Source organism: Phalangium opilio, unplaced genomic scaffold (assembly GCF_054372755.1).
Source record: "Phalangium opilio isolate 3A_F unplaced genomic scaffold, DU_Popi_V2 ptg000056l_1, whole genome shotgun sequence".
Taxonomy (NCBI): domain Eukaryota; kingdom Metazoa; phylum Arthropoda; class Arachnida; order Opiliones; family Phalangiidae; genus Phalangium; species Phalangium opilio.
In genome coordinates, this window is record NW_028324175.1 from 3016848 (window position 1) to 3032488 (window position 15641).

A 15641-nucleotide genomic window follows, 5' to 3' on the forward strand; every position below is an offset into this window, starting at 1 on the left:
ATACGTGATAACCATTTATTTTCTGATCTTTCGTGGCTCAATGGTTAGCGCGTTCGGCTGTTAACCAATAGCTTGGTGGTTCGAGCCCACCCGGGAGCGGTGTTTTTGGATCTCATGTGTAACGTAAATGGCCAAAGTTTTTCCACAATACCTGACGACCATTTAATTTTTGGGCTTCCGTGGCGCAATGGTTAGTGCGTTCAGCTGTTAACCGAAAGGTTGGTGGTTCGAGCCCAAACGAGAGAGGATTTGTGGGGTCTCAGATGTAGCGTGAAAAGTCGTAACTTTTCAACAATACCTGACAACCATTTAATTTTTGGGCGTCCGTGGCGCAATGGCTAGCGCGTTCGGCTGTTAACCGAAAGGTTGGTGGTTCGAGCCCATCCGGGAGCGGTGTTGTGACGTCTCAGATGTTACGTAAAATGTCAGAGTTTTTCCACAATACCTGACGAACATTTAATTTTTGGGCTTCCGTGGCGCAGTAATTAGCGCGTCCAGCTCTTAATCGAAAGGTTGGTGGTTTGAGCCCACCCGGAAGAGGTGTTGTGGGGTCTCAGATGTAGCGTTAAAAGTCAAAACTTTTCCACAATACGTGACAACCATTTAATTTCTGATCTTCCGTGGCTCAATGGTTAGCGCGTTCGGCTGTTAACCAATAGGTTGGTGGTTCGAGCCCACCCGGGAGCGGTGTTTTTGGATCTCAAATGTAACGTAAATAGCCAAAGTTTTTCCACAATACCTGACGACCATTTAATTTTTGGGCGTCCGTGGCGAATGGTTAGCGCGTTCGGCTGTTAACCGAAAGGTTGGTGGTTCGAGCCCATCCGGGAGCGGTGTTGTGAGGTCTCAGATGAGAAGTAAAAAGTCAAGGTTTTACCTCAATACCTGACGGAAATTTAATTTTTGGGCTTCAGTGGCGCAATGGTCAGCGCGTTCAGCTGTTAACCGAAAGGTTGGTGGTTCGAGCCCTCCCGGGAGCGGTGTTGTGACGTCTCAGATGTAACGTAAAATGTCAGAATTTTTCCACAACACCTCACGAACATTTAACTTTTGGGCTTCTGTGGCGCTATGGTTAGCGCAATCAGCTGTTAATCGAAGGGTTGGTGGTTCGAGCCCGCCCGGAAGAGGTGTTGTGGGGTCTCAGATGTAACGTAAAATGTCAAAACTTTTCCACAATACGTGACAACCATTTAATTTCTGAGCTTCCGTGGCTCAATGGTTAGCGCGTTCGGCTGTCAATCGAAAGGTTGGTGGTTCGAGCCCATCCGGGAGCGGTGTTGTGAGGTCTCGGATGTGAAGTAAAATGTCAGAGTTTTTCCACAATACCTGACGAACATTTAATTTTTGGCCTTCCGTGGCGCAATAATTAGCGCGTCGAGCACTTAATCGAAAGGTTGGTGGTTCGAGCCCACCGGAAGAGGTGTTGTGGGGTCTCAGATGTAACGTAAAATGTCAGAGTTTTTCCACAATACCTGACGAACATTTAATTTTTGGGCTTCCGTGGCGCAATGGTTAGCGCGTTCAGCTGTTAATCGAAAGGTTGGTGGTTCGAGCCCACCCGGAAGAGGTGATGTGGGGTCTCAGATGTAGCGTAAAAAGTCAAAACTTTTCCACAATACGTGACAACCATTTAATTTCTGAGCTTCCGAGGCTCAATGGTTAGCGCGTTCGGCTGTTAATCGAAAGGTTGGTGGTTCGAGCCCATCCGGGAGCGGTGTTGTGAGGTCTCGGATGTGAAGTAAAAAGTCAAAGTTTTACCTCAATACCTGACGAAAATTTAATTTTTGGGCTTCAGTGGCGCAATGGTTAGCGCGTTCGGCTATTAACCAATAGGTTGGTGGTTCGAGCCCATCCGGGAGAAGTGTTATGACGTCTCAGATGTAACGTAAAATGTCGGAGTTTTTCCACAATACCTGACGAACATTTAATTTTTGGGCTTCAGTGGCGCAATGGTCAGCGCGTTCAGCTGTTAACCGAAAGGTTGGTGGTTCGAGCCCAAACGAGAGAGGTTTTGTGGGGTCTCAGATGTAGCTTGAAAAGTCGTAACTTTTCATCAATACCTGACAACCATTTAATTTCTGAGCTTCCGTGGCTCAATGGTTAGCGCGTTCGGCTATTAACCAATATTTTGGTGTCGAGCCCATCCGGGAGAAGTGTTGTGACGTCTCAGATGTAACGTAAAATGTCAGAGTTTTTCCACAATACCTGACGAACATTTAATTTTTGGGCTTCAGTGGCGCAATGGTCAGCGCGTTCAGCTGTTAACCGAAAGGTTGGTGGTTCGAGCCCAAACGAGAGAGGTTTTGTGGGGTCTCAGATGTAGCGTGAAAAGTCGTAACTTTTCAACAATACCTGACAACCATTTAATTTCTGAGCTTCCGTGGCTCAATGGTTAGCGCGTTCGGCTGTTAACCAATAGGTTGGTGGTTCGATCCCATCCGGGAGCGGTGTTGTGATGTCTCAGATGTAACGTAAAATGTCAGAGTTTTTCCACAATACCTGACGAACATTTATTTTTTGGGCTTCCGTGGCGCAATGGTTAGCGCGTTCAGCTGTTAATCGAAAGGTTGGTGGTTCGAGCCCACCCGGAAGAGGTGATGTGGGGTCTCAGATGTAGCGTAAAAAGCCAAAACTTTTCCACAATACGTGACAACCATTTAATTTCTGAGCTTCCGTGGCTCAATGATTAGCGCGTTCGGCTGTTAATCGAAAGGTTGGTGGTTCGAGCCCATCCGGGAGCGGTGTTGTGAGGTCTCGGATGTGAAGTAAAAAGTCAAAGTTTTACCTCAATACCTGACGAGCATTTATTTTTTGGGCTTCCGTGGCGCAATGGTTAGCGCGTTCAGCTGTTAATCGAAAGGTTGGTGGTTCGAGCCCACCCGGGAGAGGTGTTGTGAGGTCTCAGATGTAGCGTGAAAAGTCAAACTTTTTCCATAATACGTGATAACCATTTATTTTCTGATCTTTCGTGGCTCAATGGTTAGCGCGTTCGGCTGTTAACCAATAGCTTGGTGGTTCGAGCCCACCCGGGAGCGGTGTTTTTGGATCTCATGTGTAACGTAAATGGCCAAAGTTTTTCCACAATACCTGACGACCATTTAATTTTTGGGCTTCCGTGGCGCAATGGTTAGCGCGTTCAGCTGTTAACCGAAAGGTTGGTGGTTCGAGCCCAAAAGAGAGGTTTTGTGGGGTCTCAGATGTAGCGTGAAAAGTCGTAACTTTTCAACAAAACCTGACAACCATTTAATTTTTGGGCGTCCGTGGCGCAATGGCTAGCGCGTTCGGCTGTTAACCGAAAGGTTGGTGGTTCGAGCCCATCCGGGAGCGGTGTTGTGACGTCTCAGATGTTACGTAAAATGTCAGAGTTTTTCCACAATACCTGACGAACATTTAATTTTTGGCCTTCCGTGGCGCAATAATTAGCGCGTCGAGCACTTAATCGAAAGGTTGGTGGTTCGAGCCCACCCGGAAGAGGTGTTGTGGGGTCTCAGATGTAGCGTTAAAAGTCAAACCTTTTCCACAATACGTGACAACCATTTAATTTCTGATCTTCCGTGGCTCAATGGTTAGCGCGTTCGGCTGTTAACCAATAGGTTGGTGGTTCGAGCCCACCCGGGAGCGGTGTTTTTGGATCTCAAATGTAACGTAAATAGCCAAAGTTTTTCCACAATACCTGACGACCATTTAATTTTTGGGCTTCAGTGGCGCAATGGTCAGCGCGTTCAGCTGTTAACCGAAAGGTTGGTGGTTCGATCCCTCCCGGGAGCGGTGTTGTGACGTCTCAGATGTAACGTAAAATGTCAGAGTTTTTCCACAATACCTGACGAGCATTTAATTTTTGGGCTTCCGTGGCGCAATGGTTAGCGCGTTCAGCTGTTAATCGAAAGGTTGGTATTCGAGCCCACCCGGGAGAGGTGTTGTGAGGTCTCAGATGAAGCGTGAAAAGTCAAACTTTTTCCATAATACGTGATAACCATTTATTTTCTGATCTTTCGTGGCTCAATGGTTAGCGCGTTCGGCTGTTAACCAATAGCTTGGTGGTTCGAGCCCACCCGGGAGCGGTGTTTTTGGATCTCAAATGTAACGTAAATAGCCAAAGTTTTTCCGCAATACCTGACGACCATTTTTTTTGGGCGTCCGTGGCGCAATGGTTAGCGCGTTCGGCTGTTAACCGAAAGGTTGGTGGTTCGAGCCCATCCGGGAGCGGTGTTGTGAGGCCTCAGATGTGAAGTAAAAAGTCAAAGTTTTACCTCAATACCTGACGAAAATTTAATTTTTGGGCTTCAGTGGCGCAATGGTTAGCGCGTTCGGCTATTAACCAATAGGTTGGTGGTTCGAGCCCATCAGGGAGAAGTGTTGTGACGTCTCAGATGTAACGTAAAATGTCCGAGTTTTTCCACAATACCTGACGAACATTTAATTTTTGGGCTTCAGTGGCGCAATGGTCAGCGCGTTCAGCTGTTAACCGAAAGGTTGGTGGTTCGAGCCCAAACGAGAGAGGTTTTGTGGGGTCTCAGATGTAGCTTGAAAAGTCGTAACTTTTCATCAATACCTGACAACCATTTAATTTCTGAGCTTCCGTGGCTCAATGGTTAGCGCGTTCGGCTGTTAACCTATAGGTTGGTGGTTCGATCCCATCCGGGAGCGGTGTTGTGAGGTCTCGGATGTGAAGTAAAAAGTCATAGTTTTACCTCAATACCTGACGAAAATTTAATTTTTGGGCTTCCGTGGCGCAATGGTTAGCGCGTTCAGCTGTTAATCGAAAGGTTGCTGGTTCGAGCCCACCCGGGAGAGGTGTTGTGAGGTCTCAGATGTAGCGTGAAAAGTCAAACTTTTTCCATAATACGTGATAACCATTTATTTTCTGATCTTTCGTGGCTCAATGGTTAGCGCGTTCGGCTGTTAACCAATAGCTTGGTGGTTCGAGCCCACCCGGGAGCGGTGTTTTTGGATCTCAAATGTAACGTAAATAGCCAAAGTTTTTCTACAATACCTGACGACCATTTAATTTTTGGGCTTCCGTGGCGCAATGGTTAGTGCGTTCAGCTGTTAACCGAAAGGTTGGTGGTTCGAGCCCAAACGAGAGAGGATTTGTGGGGTCTCAGATGTAGCGTGAAAAGTCGTAACTTTTCAACAATACCTGACAACCATTTAATTTTTGGGCGTCCGTGGCGCAATGGCTAGCGCGTTCGGCTGTTAACCGAAAGGTTGGTGGTTCGAGCCCATCCGGGAGCGGTGTTGTGACGTCTCAGATGTTACGTAAAATGTCAGAGTTTTTCCACAATACCTGACGAACATTTAATTTTTGGCCTTCCGTGGCGCAATAATTAGCGCGTCGAGCACTTAATTGAAAGGTTGGTGGTTCGAGCCCACCCGGAAGAGGTGTTGTGGGGTCTCAGATGTAGCGTTAAAAGTCAAAACTTTTCCACAATACGTGACAACCATTTAATTTCTGATCTTCCGTGGCTCAATGGTTAGCGCGTTCGGCTGTTAACCAATAGGTTGGTGGTTCGAGCCCACCCGGGAGCGGTGTTTTTGGATCTCAAATGTAACGTAAATAGCCAAAGTTTTTCCACAATACCTGACGACCATTTAATTTTTGGGCTTCAGTGGCGCAATGGTCAGCGCGTTCAGCTGTTAACCGAAAGGTTGGTGGTTCGATCCCTCCCGGGAGCGGTGTTGTGACGTCTCAGATGTAACGTAAAATGTCAGAGTTTTTCCACAATACCTGACGAGCATTTAATTTTTGGGCTTCCGTGGCGCAATGGTTAGCGCGTTCAGCTGTTAATCGAAAGGTTGGTATTCGAGCCCACCCGGGAGAGGTGTTGTGAGGTCTCAGATGAAGCGTGAAAAGTCAAACTTTTTCCATAATACGTGATAACCATTTATTTTCTGATCTTTCGTGGCTCAATGGTTAGCGCGTTCGGCTGTTAACCAATAGCTTGGTGGTTCGAGCCCACCCGGGAGCGGTGTTTTTGGATCTCAAATGTAACGTAAATAGCCAAAGTTTTTCCGCAATACCTGACGACCATTTTTTTTGGGCGTCCGTGGCGCAATGGTTAGCGCGTTCGGCTGTTAACCGAAAGGTTGGTGGTTCGAGCCCATCCGGGAGCGGTGTTGTGAGGCCTCAGATGTGAAGTAAAAAGTCAAAGTTTTACCTCAATACCTGACGAAAATTTAATTTTTGGGCTTCAGTGGCGCAATGGTTAGCGCGTTCGGCTATTAACCAATAGGTTGGTGGTTCGAGCCCATCAGGGAGAAGTGTTGTGACGTCTCAGATGTAACGTAAAATGTCCGAGTTTTTCCACAATACCTGACGAACATTTAATTTTTGGGCTTCAGTGGCGCAATGGTCAGCGCGTTCAGCTGTTAACCGAAAGGTTGGTGGTTCGAGCCCAAACGAGAGAGGTTTTGTGGGGTCTCAGATGTAGCTTGAAAAGTCGTAACTTTTCATCAATACCTGACAACCATTTAATTTCTGAGCTTCCGTGGCTCAATGGTTAGCGCGTTCGGCTGTTAACCTATAGGTTGGTGGTTCGATCCCATCCGGGAGCGGTGTTGTGAGGTCTCGGATGTGAAGTAAAAAGTCATAGTTTTACCTCAATACCTGACGAAAATTTAATTTTTGGGCTTCCGTGGCGCAATGGTTAGCGCGTTCAGCTGTTAATCGAAAGGTTGCTGGTTCGAGCCCACCCGGGAGAGGTGTTGTGAGGTCTCAGATGTAGCGTGAAAAGTCAAACTTTTTCCATAATACGTGATAACCATTTATTTTCTGATCTTTCGTGGCTCAATGGTTAGCGCGTTCGGCTGTTAACCAATAGCTTGGTGGTTCGAGCCCACCCGGGAGCGGTGTTTTTGGATCTCAAATGTAACGTAAATAGCCAAAGTTTTTCTACAATACCTGACGACCATTTAATTTTTGGGCTTCCGTGGCGCAATGGTTAGTGCGTTCAGCTGTTAACCGAAAGGTTGGTGGTTCGAGCCCAAACGAGAGAGGATTTGTGGGGTCTCAGATGTAGCGTGAAAAGTCGTAACTTTTCAACAATACCTGACAACCATTTAATTTTTGGGCGTCCGTGGCGCAATGGCTAGCGCGTTCGGCTGTTAACCGAAAGGTTGGTGGTTCGAGCCCATCCGGGAGCGGTGTTGTGACGTCTCAGATGTTACGTAAAATGTCAGAGTTTTTCCACAATTCCTGACGAACATTTAATTTTTGGCCTTCCGTGGCGCAATAATTAGCGCGTCGAGCACTTAATTGAAAGGTTGGTGGTTCGAGCCCACCCGGAAGAGGTGTTGTGGGGTCTCAGATGTAGCGTTAAAAGTCAAAACTTTTCCACAATACGTGACAACCATTTAATTTCTGATCTTCCGTGGCTCAATGGTTAGCGCGTTCGGCTGTTAACCAATAGGTTGGTGGTTCGAGCCCACCCGGGAGCGGTGTTTTTGGATCTCAAATGTAACGTAAATAGCCAAAGTTTTTCCACAATACCTGACGACCATTTAATTTTTGGGCTTCAGTGGCGCAATGGTCAGCGCGTTCAGCTGTTAACCGAAAGGTTGGTGGTTCGATCCCTCCCGGGAGCGGTGTTGTGACGTCTCAGATGTAACGTAAAATGTCAGAGTTTTTCCACAATACCTGACGAGCATTTAATTTTTGGGCTTCCGTGGCGCAATGGTTAGCGCGTTCAGCTGTTAATCGAAAGGTTGGTATTCGAGCCCACCCGGGAGAGGTGTTGTGAGGTCTCAGATGAAGCGTGAAAAGTCAAACTTTTTCCATAATACGTGATAACCATTTATTTTCTGATCTTTCGTGGCTCAATGGTTAGCGCGTTCGGCTGTTAACCAATAGCTTGGTGGTTCGAGCCCACCCGGGAGCGGTGTTTTTGGATCTCAAATGTAACGTAAATAGCCAAAGTTTTTCCGCAATACCTGACGACCATTTTTTTTGGGCGTCCGTGGCGCAATGGTTAGCGCGTTCGGCTGTTAACCGAAAGGTTGGTGGTTCGAGCCCATCCGGGAGCGGTGTTGTGAGGCCTCAGATGTGAAGTAAAAAGTCAAAGTTTTACCTCAATACCTGACGAAAATTTAATTTTTGGGCTTCAGTGGCGCAATGGTTAGCGCGTTCGGCTATTAACCAATAGGTTGGTGGTTCGAGCCCATCAGGGAGAAGTGTTGTGACGTCTCAGATGTAACGTAAAATGTCCGAGTTTTTCCACAATACCTGACGAACATTTAATTTTTGGGCTTCAGTGGCGCAATGGTCAGCGCGTTCAGCTGTTAACCGAAAGGTTGGTGGTTCGAGCCCAAACGAGAGAGGTTTTGTGGGGTCTCAGATGTAGCTTGAAAAGTCGTAACTTTTCATCAATACCTGACAACCATTTAATTTCTGAGCTTCCGTGGCTCAATGGTTAGCGCGTTCGGCTGTTAACCTATAGGTTGGTGGTTCGATCCCATCCGGGAGCGGTGTTGTGAGGTCTCGGATGTGAAGTAAAAAGTCATAGTTTTACCTCAATACCTGACGAAAATTTAATTTTTGGGCTTCCGTGGCGCAATGGTTAGCGCGTTCAGCTGTTAATCGAAAGGTTGCTGGTTCGAGCCCACCCGGGAGAGGTGTTGTGAGGTCTCAGATGTAGCGTGAAAAGTCAAACTTTTTCCATAATACGTGATAACCATTTATTTTCTGATCTTTCGTGGCTCAATGGTTAGCGCGTTCGGCTGTTAACCAATAGCTTGGTGGTTCGAGCCCACCCGGGAGCGGTGTTTTTGGATCTCAAATGTAACGTAAATAGCCAAAGTTTTTCTACAATACCTGACGACCATTTAATTTTTGGGCTTCCGTGGCGCAATGGTTAGTGCGTTCAGCTGTTAACCGAAAGGTTGGTGGTTCGAGCCCAAACGAGAGAGGATTTGTGGGGTCTCAGATGTAGCGTGAAAAGTCGTAACTTTTCAACAATACCTGACAACCATTTAATTTTTGGGCGTCCGTGGCGCAATGGCTAGCGCGTTCGGCTGTAAACCGAAAGGTTGGTGGTTCGAGCCCATCCGGGAGCGGTGTTGTGACGTCTCAGATGTTACGTAAAATGTCAGAGTTTTTCCACAATACCTGACGAACATTTAATTTTTGGGCTTCCGTGGCGCAGTAATTAGCGCGTCCAGCTCTTAATCGAAAGGTTGGTGGTTTGAGCCCACCCGGAAGAGGTGTTGTGGGGTCTCAGATGTAGCGTTAAAAGTCAAAACTTTTCCACGATACGTGACAACCATTTAATTTCTGATCTTCCGTGGCTCAATGGTTAGCGCGTTCGGCTGTTAACCAATAGGTTGGTGGTTCGAGCCCACCCGGGAGCGGTGTTTTTGGATCTCAAATGTAACGTAAATAGCCAAAGTTTTTCCACAATACCTGACGACCATTTAATTTTTGGGCGTCCGTGGCGAATGGTTAGCGCGTTCGGCTGTTAACCGAAAGGTTGGTGGTTCGAGCCCATCCGGGAGCGGTGTTGTGAGGTCTCAGATGAGAAGTAAAAAGTCAAGGTTTTACCTCAATACCTGACGAAAATTTAATTTTTGGGCTTCAGTGGCGCAATGGTCAGCGCGTTCAGCTGTTAACCGAAAGGTTGGTGGTTCGAGCCCTCCCGGGAGCGGTGTTGTGACGTCTCAGATGTAACGTAAAATGTCAGAGTTTTTCCACAACACCTGACGAACATTTAACTTTTGGGCTTCCGTGGCGCAATGGTTAGCGCAATCAGCTGTTAATCGAAGGGTTGGTGGTTCGAGCCCGCCCGGAAGAGGTGTTGTGGGGTCTCAGATGTAACGTAAAATGTCAAAACTTTTCCACAATACGTGACAACCATTTAATTTCTGAGCTTCCGTGGCTCAATGGTTAGCGCGTTCGGCTGTCAATCGAAAGGTTGGTGGTTCGAGCCCATCCGGGAGCGGTGTTGTGAGGTCTCGGATGTGAAGTAAAAAGTCAAAGTTTTACCTCAATACCTGACGAAAATTTAATTTTTGGGCTTCAGTGGCGCAATGGTCAGCGCGTTCAGCTGTTAACCGAAAGGTTGGTGGTTCGAGCCCTCCCGGGAGCGGTGTTGTGACGTCTCAGATGTAACGTAAAATGTCAGAGTTTTTCCACAATACCTGACGAGCATTTAATTATTGGGCTTCCGTGGCGCAATGGCTAGCGCGTTCGGCTGTTAACCGAAAGGTTGGTGGTTCGAGCCCATCCGGGAGCGGTGTTGTGACGTCTCAGATGTTACGTAAAATGTCAGAGTTTTTCCACAATACCTGACGAACATTTAATTTTTGGCCTTCCGTGGCGCAATAATTAGCGCGTCGAGCACTTAATCGAAAGGTTGGTGGTTCGAGCCCACCGGAAGAGGTGTTGTGGGGTCTCAGATGTAACGTAAATTGTCAGAGTTTTTCCACAATACCTGACGAACATTTAACTTTTGGACTTCCGTGGCGCAATGGTTAGCGCGTTCAGCTGTTAATCGAAGGGTTGGTGGTTCGAGCCCGCCCGGAAGAGGTGTTGTGGGGTCTCAGATGTAACGTAAAAAGTCAAAACTTTTCCACAATACGTGACAACCATTTAATTTCTGAGCTTCCGTGGCTCAATGGTTAGCGCGTTCGGCTGTCAATCGAAAGGTTGGTGGTTCGAACCCATCCGGGAGCGGTGTTGTGAGGTCTCGGATGTGAAGTAAAAAGTCAAAGTTTTACCTCAATACCTGACGAAAATTTAATTTTTGGGCTTCCGTGGCGCAATGGTTAGCGCGTTCAGCTGTTAATCGAAAGGTTGGTGGTTCGAGCCCACCCAAGAGAGGTGTTGTGAGGTCTCAGATGTAGCGTGGAAAAATACAAAAATAATGGTTTCAGTGGCTATATTTGAAAACAGTGAACAAATACTCAAAATGTTTTTCTTAGGTCGAGTTACGTCGATTGTGAAAATGTTATTAATAATCGAGGTACATTTTTATTTATTGTTCAATCGAGATGAAATCACTTTTATTGAGTGTTTTGTAGGGAATTAAGCTGAATTCGGTCAAAAATTTCTCCAGAAAAAAATGCATTCAAAAAAGTACCGAAAAAATCGCATGTTTTTTTTCTTCAAGATACAAAATCCGTGACAACGATTTCTTATTTAAAATTGAATTTTAACAGTTTGTTGAATGAATATCGTTACATTTGCTTGAATTAACGCAAAAATTACAAAAATAATGGTTTCAGTGGTTATATTTGAAAACAGTGAACAAATACTCAAAATGTTTTTCTTAGGTCGAGTTACGTCGATTTTGAAATGTTATTAAAAATCGAGGTACATTTTTATTTATTGTTCAATCGAGATGAAATCACTTTTAATGAGTGTTTTATAGGGAATTAAGCTGAATTCGGTCAAAAATTTCTCCAGAAAAAAATTCATTCAAAAAAGTACCGAAAAAATCGCAGGTTTTTCTTCTTCAAGACACAAAATCCGTGAATACGATTTCTTATTGAAAATTGAATTTTAACAGTTTTTTGAATGAATATCGTTACATTTGCTTGAATTAAAGCAAAAAGTATAAAAATAATGGTTTCAGTGGTTATTTTTGAAAATAGTGAAGAAATACTCAAAATATGCTTCTTTGGCCGTGAAACGTCGATTTTGAAAATGTTATTGAAAATCGAGGTACATTTTTATTTATTGTTCAATCGAGATGAAATCACTTTTAATGAGTGTTTTATAGGGAATTAAGCTGAATTCGGTCAAAAATTTCTCCAGAAAAAAATGCATTCAAAAAAGTACCGAAAAAATCGCATGTTTTTCTTCTTCAAGATACAAAATCCGTGACAACGATTTCTTATTTAAAATTGAATTTTAACAGTTTGTTGAATGAATATCGTTACATTTGCTTGAATTAACGCAAAAATTACAAAAATAATGGTTTCAGTGGTTATATTTGAAAACAGTGAACAAATACTCAAAATGTTTTTCTTAGGCCGAGTTACGTCGATTTTGAAAATGTTATTAAAAATCGAGGTACATTTTTATTTATTGTTCAATCGAGATGAAATCACTTTCAATGAGTGTTTTATAGGGAATTAAGCTGAATTCGGTCAAAAATTTCTCCAGAAAAAATGCATTCAATAAAGTACCGAAAAAATCGCATGTTTTTCTTCTTCAAGATACAAAATCCGTGACAACGATTTCTTATTGAAAAATTTAATTTTAACAGTTTTTTGGTTGAATATCGTTACATTTGCTTGAATTAAAGCAAAAAGCATAAAAATAATGGTTTCAGTGAACATATTTGAAAATAGTGAAGAAATACTCAAAGTAAGCTTCTTTGGCCGTGAAACGTCGATTTTGAAAATGTTATTAAAAATCGAGGTAAATTTTTAATTATTGTTCAATCGAGATGAAATCACTTTCAATGAGTGTTTTATAGGGAATTAAGCTGAATTCGGTCAAACATTTCTCCTGAAAAAAATGCATTCAAAAAAGTACCGAAAAAATCGCATGTTTTTTTTCTTCAAGATACAAAATCCGTGACAACGATTTCTTATTTAAAATTGAATTTTAACAGTTTGTTAAATGAATATCGTTACATTTGCTTGAATTAAAGCAAAAAGTATAAAAATAATGGTTTCAGTGGTTATTTTTGAAAATAGTGAAGAAATACTCAAAATATGCTTCTTTGGCCGTGAAACGTCGATTTTGAAAATGTTATTAAAAATCGAGGTACATTTTTATTTATTGTTCAATCGAGATGAAATCACTTTTATTGAGTGTTTTATAGGGAATTAAGCTGAATTTGGTCAAATATTTCTCCAGAAAAAAATGCATTCAAAAAAGTACCGAAAAAATCGCATGTTTTTCTTCTTCAAGATACAAAATCCGTGACAACGATTTCTTATTTAAAATTGAATTTTAACAGTTTGTTGAATGAATATCGTTACATTTGCTTGAATTAACGCAAAAATTACAAAAATAATGGTTTCAGTGGTTATATTTGAAAACAGTGAACAAATACTCAAAATGTTTTTCTTAGGCCGAGTTACGTCGATTTTGAAAATGTTATTAAAAATCGAGGTACATTTTTATTTATTGTTCAATCGAGATGAAATCACTTTCAATGAGTGTTTTATAGGGAATTAAGCTGAATTCGGTCAAAAATTTCTCCAGAAAAAATGCATTCAAAAAAGTACCGAAAAAATCGCATGTTTTTCTTCTTCAAGATACAAAATCCGTGACAACGATTTCTTATTGAAAAATTTAATTTTAACAGTTTTTTGATTGAATACCATTTCAGATCCCACAACACCGCTCCCGGGTGGGCTCGGACCACCAACCTATTGGTTAACAGCCGAACGCGCTAACCCTTGAGCCACGGAAGCTCCGAAATTAAATGGTTGTCAGGTATTGTGGAAAACCTTGACTTTTTACGTCACATCTGAGACCTCACAACACGACTCCCGGATGGGCTCAAACCACCAACCTATTGGTTAACAGCCGAACGTGCTAACCATTGCGCCACGGAAGCCCAAAAATTAAATGGTCGTCAGGTATTGTGGAAAAACTTTGGCTTTCTACGTTACATTTGAGACCCCACAACACCTTTCCCGGGTGGGCTCGAACCACCAACCTTTCGATTAACAGCTGAACGCGCTAACCATTGCGCCACGGGAGCCCAAAAATTAAATGCTCGTCAGGTATTGTGTAAAAACCTTGACTTTTTACGTCACATCTGAGACCTCACAACACCGCTCCCGGATGGGCTCGAACCACCAACCTATTGGTTAACAGCCGAACGCGCTAAACATAGCGCCACGGAAGCCCAAAAGTTAAATGCTCGTCAGGTATTGTGTAAAAACCTTGACTTTTTACGTCACATCTGAGACCTCACAACACCGCTCCCGGATGGGCTCGAACCACCAACCTATTGGTTAACAGCCGAACGCGCTAACCATTGCGCCACGGAAGCCCAAAAGTTAAATGCTCGTCAGGTATTGTGTAAAAACCTTGACTTTTTACGTCAAATCTGAGACCTCAAAACACCGCTCCCGGAAGGGGTCGAACCACCAACCTATTGGTTAACAGCCGAACGCGCTAACCACTGCGCCACGGAAGCCCAAAAATTAAATGGTCGTCATTTATTGTGCAAAAACTTTGGCTTTCTACGTTACATTTGAGATCCCACAACACCGCTCCCGGGTGGGCTCGAACCACCAACCTATTGGTCAACAGCCGAACGCGCTAACCATTGAGCCACGGAAGCTCAGAAATTAAATGGTTGTCAGGTATTGTGGAAAAACTTTGGCTTTCTACGTTACATTTGAGATCACACAACACCGCTCCCGGGTGGGCTCGAACCACCAACCTATTGGTTAACAGCCGAACGCGCTAACCATTGCGCCACGGAAGCCCAAAATCTAAATGCTCGTCAGGTGTTGTGCAAAAAACTTGACTTTTTACGTCACATCTGAGACCTCACAACACCGCTCCCGGATGGGCTCGAACCACCAACCTATTGGTTAACAGCCGAACGCGCTAACCATTGCGCCACGGAAGCCCAAAAGTTAAATGCTCGTCAGGTATTGTGTAAAAACCTTGACTTTTTACGTCACATCTTAGACCTCACAACACCGCTCCCGGATGGGCTCGAACCACCAACCTATTGGTTAACAGCCGAACGCGCTAACCATTGAGCCACGGAAGCTCAGAAATTAAATTGTTGTCAGGTATTGTGGAAAAACTTTGGCTTTCTACGTTACATTTGAGACCCCACAACACCTCTCCCGGGTGGGCTCGAACCACCAACCTTTCGATTAACAGCTGAACGCGGTAACCATTGTGCCACGGAAGCCCAAAAATTAAATGCTCGTCAGGTATTGTGTAAAAACCTTGACTTTTTACGTCACATCTGAGACCTCACAACACCGCTCCCGGATGGGCTCGAACCACCAACCTATTGGTTAACAGCCGAACGCGCTAACCATTGCGCCACGGAAGCCCAAAAATTAAATGGTCGTCAGGTATTGTGGAAAAACTTTGGCTTTCTACGTCACACTTGAGATCACACAACACCGCTCCCGGGTGGGCTCGAACCACCAACCTATTGGTTAACAGCTGAACGCGCTAACCATTGAGCCACGGAAGCTCAGAAATTAAACGGTTGTCAGGTATTGTGAAAAAACTTTGGGTTTTTACTTCACATCTGAGACCTCACAACACCGCTCCCGGATGGGCTCGAACCACCAACCTTTCGGTTAACAGCCGAACCATTATTTTTGTAATTTTTGCGTTAATTCAAGCAAATGTAACGATATTCATTCAACAAACTGTTAAAATTCAAATTTCAATAAGAAATCGTTGTCACGGATTTTGTATCTTGAAGAAAAAAAACATGCGATTTTTTCGGTACACTTTTGAATGCATTTTTTTCTGGAGAAATGTTTGACTGAATTCAGCTTAATTCCCTATAAAACACTCATTGAAAGTGATTTCATCTCGATTGAACAATAATTAAAAATTTACCTCGATTTTTAATAACATTTTCAAAATCGACGTAACTCGGCCTAAGAAAAACATTTTGAGTATTTGTTCACTGTTTTCAAATATAACCACTGAAACCATTATTTTTGTAATTTTTGCGTTAATTCAAGCAAATGTA

At 43.9% G+C, this 15641-nt stretch overlaps 4 non-coding genes across 4 annotated transcripts; all 4 read left to right on the forward strand.

Annotated features, from left to right (window-relative positions):
* The first annotated feature begins 1201 nt into the window (after window positions 1-1201).
* TRNAD-GUC (transfer RNA aspartic acid (anticodon GUC)) lies at window positions 1202-1274 on the forward strand. Its single transcript has one exon. It is a non-coding gene; the product is annotated as a tRNA-Asp (tRNA).
* A 7704-nt stretch (window positions 1275-8978) lies between these two features.
* TRNAY-GUA (transfer RNA tyrosine (anticodon GUA)) lies at window positions 8979-9051 on the forward strand. The gene has a single exon. It is a non-coding gene; the product is annotated as a tRNA-Tyr (tRNA).
* An 808-nt stretch (window positions 9052-9859) lies between these two features.
* On the forward strand, window positions 9860-9932 carry TRNAD-GUC (transfer RNA aspartic acid (anticodon GUC)). The gene has a single exon. It is a non-coding gene; the product is annotated as a tRNA-Asp (tRNA).
* Window positions 9933-10593: 661 nt separating this feature from the next.
* Window positions 10594-10666, forward strand: TRNAD-GUC (transfer RNA aspartic acid (anticodon GUC)). Its single transcript has one exon. It is a non-coding gene; the product is annotated as a tRNA-Asp (tRNA).
* Window positions 10667-15641: the final 4975 nt, after the last annotated feature.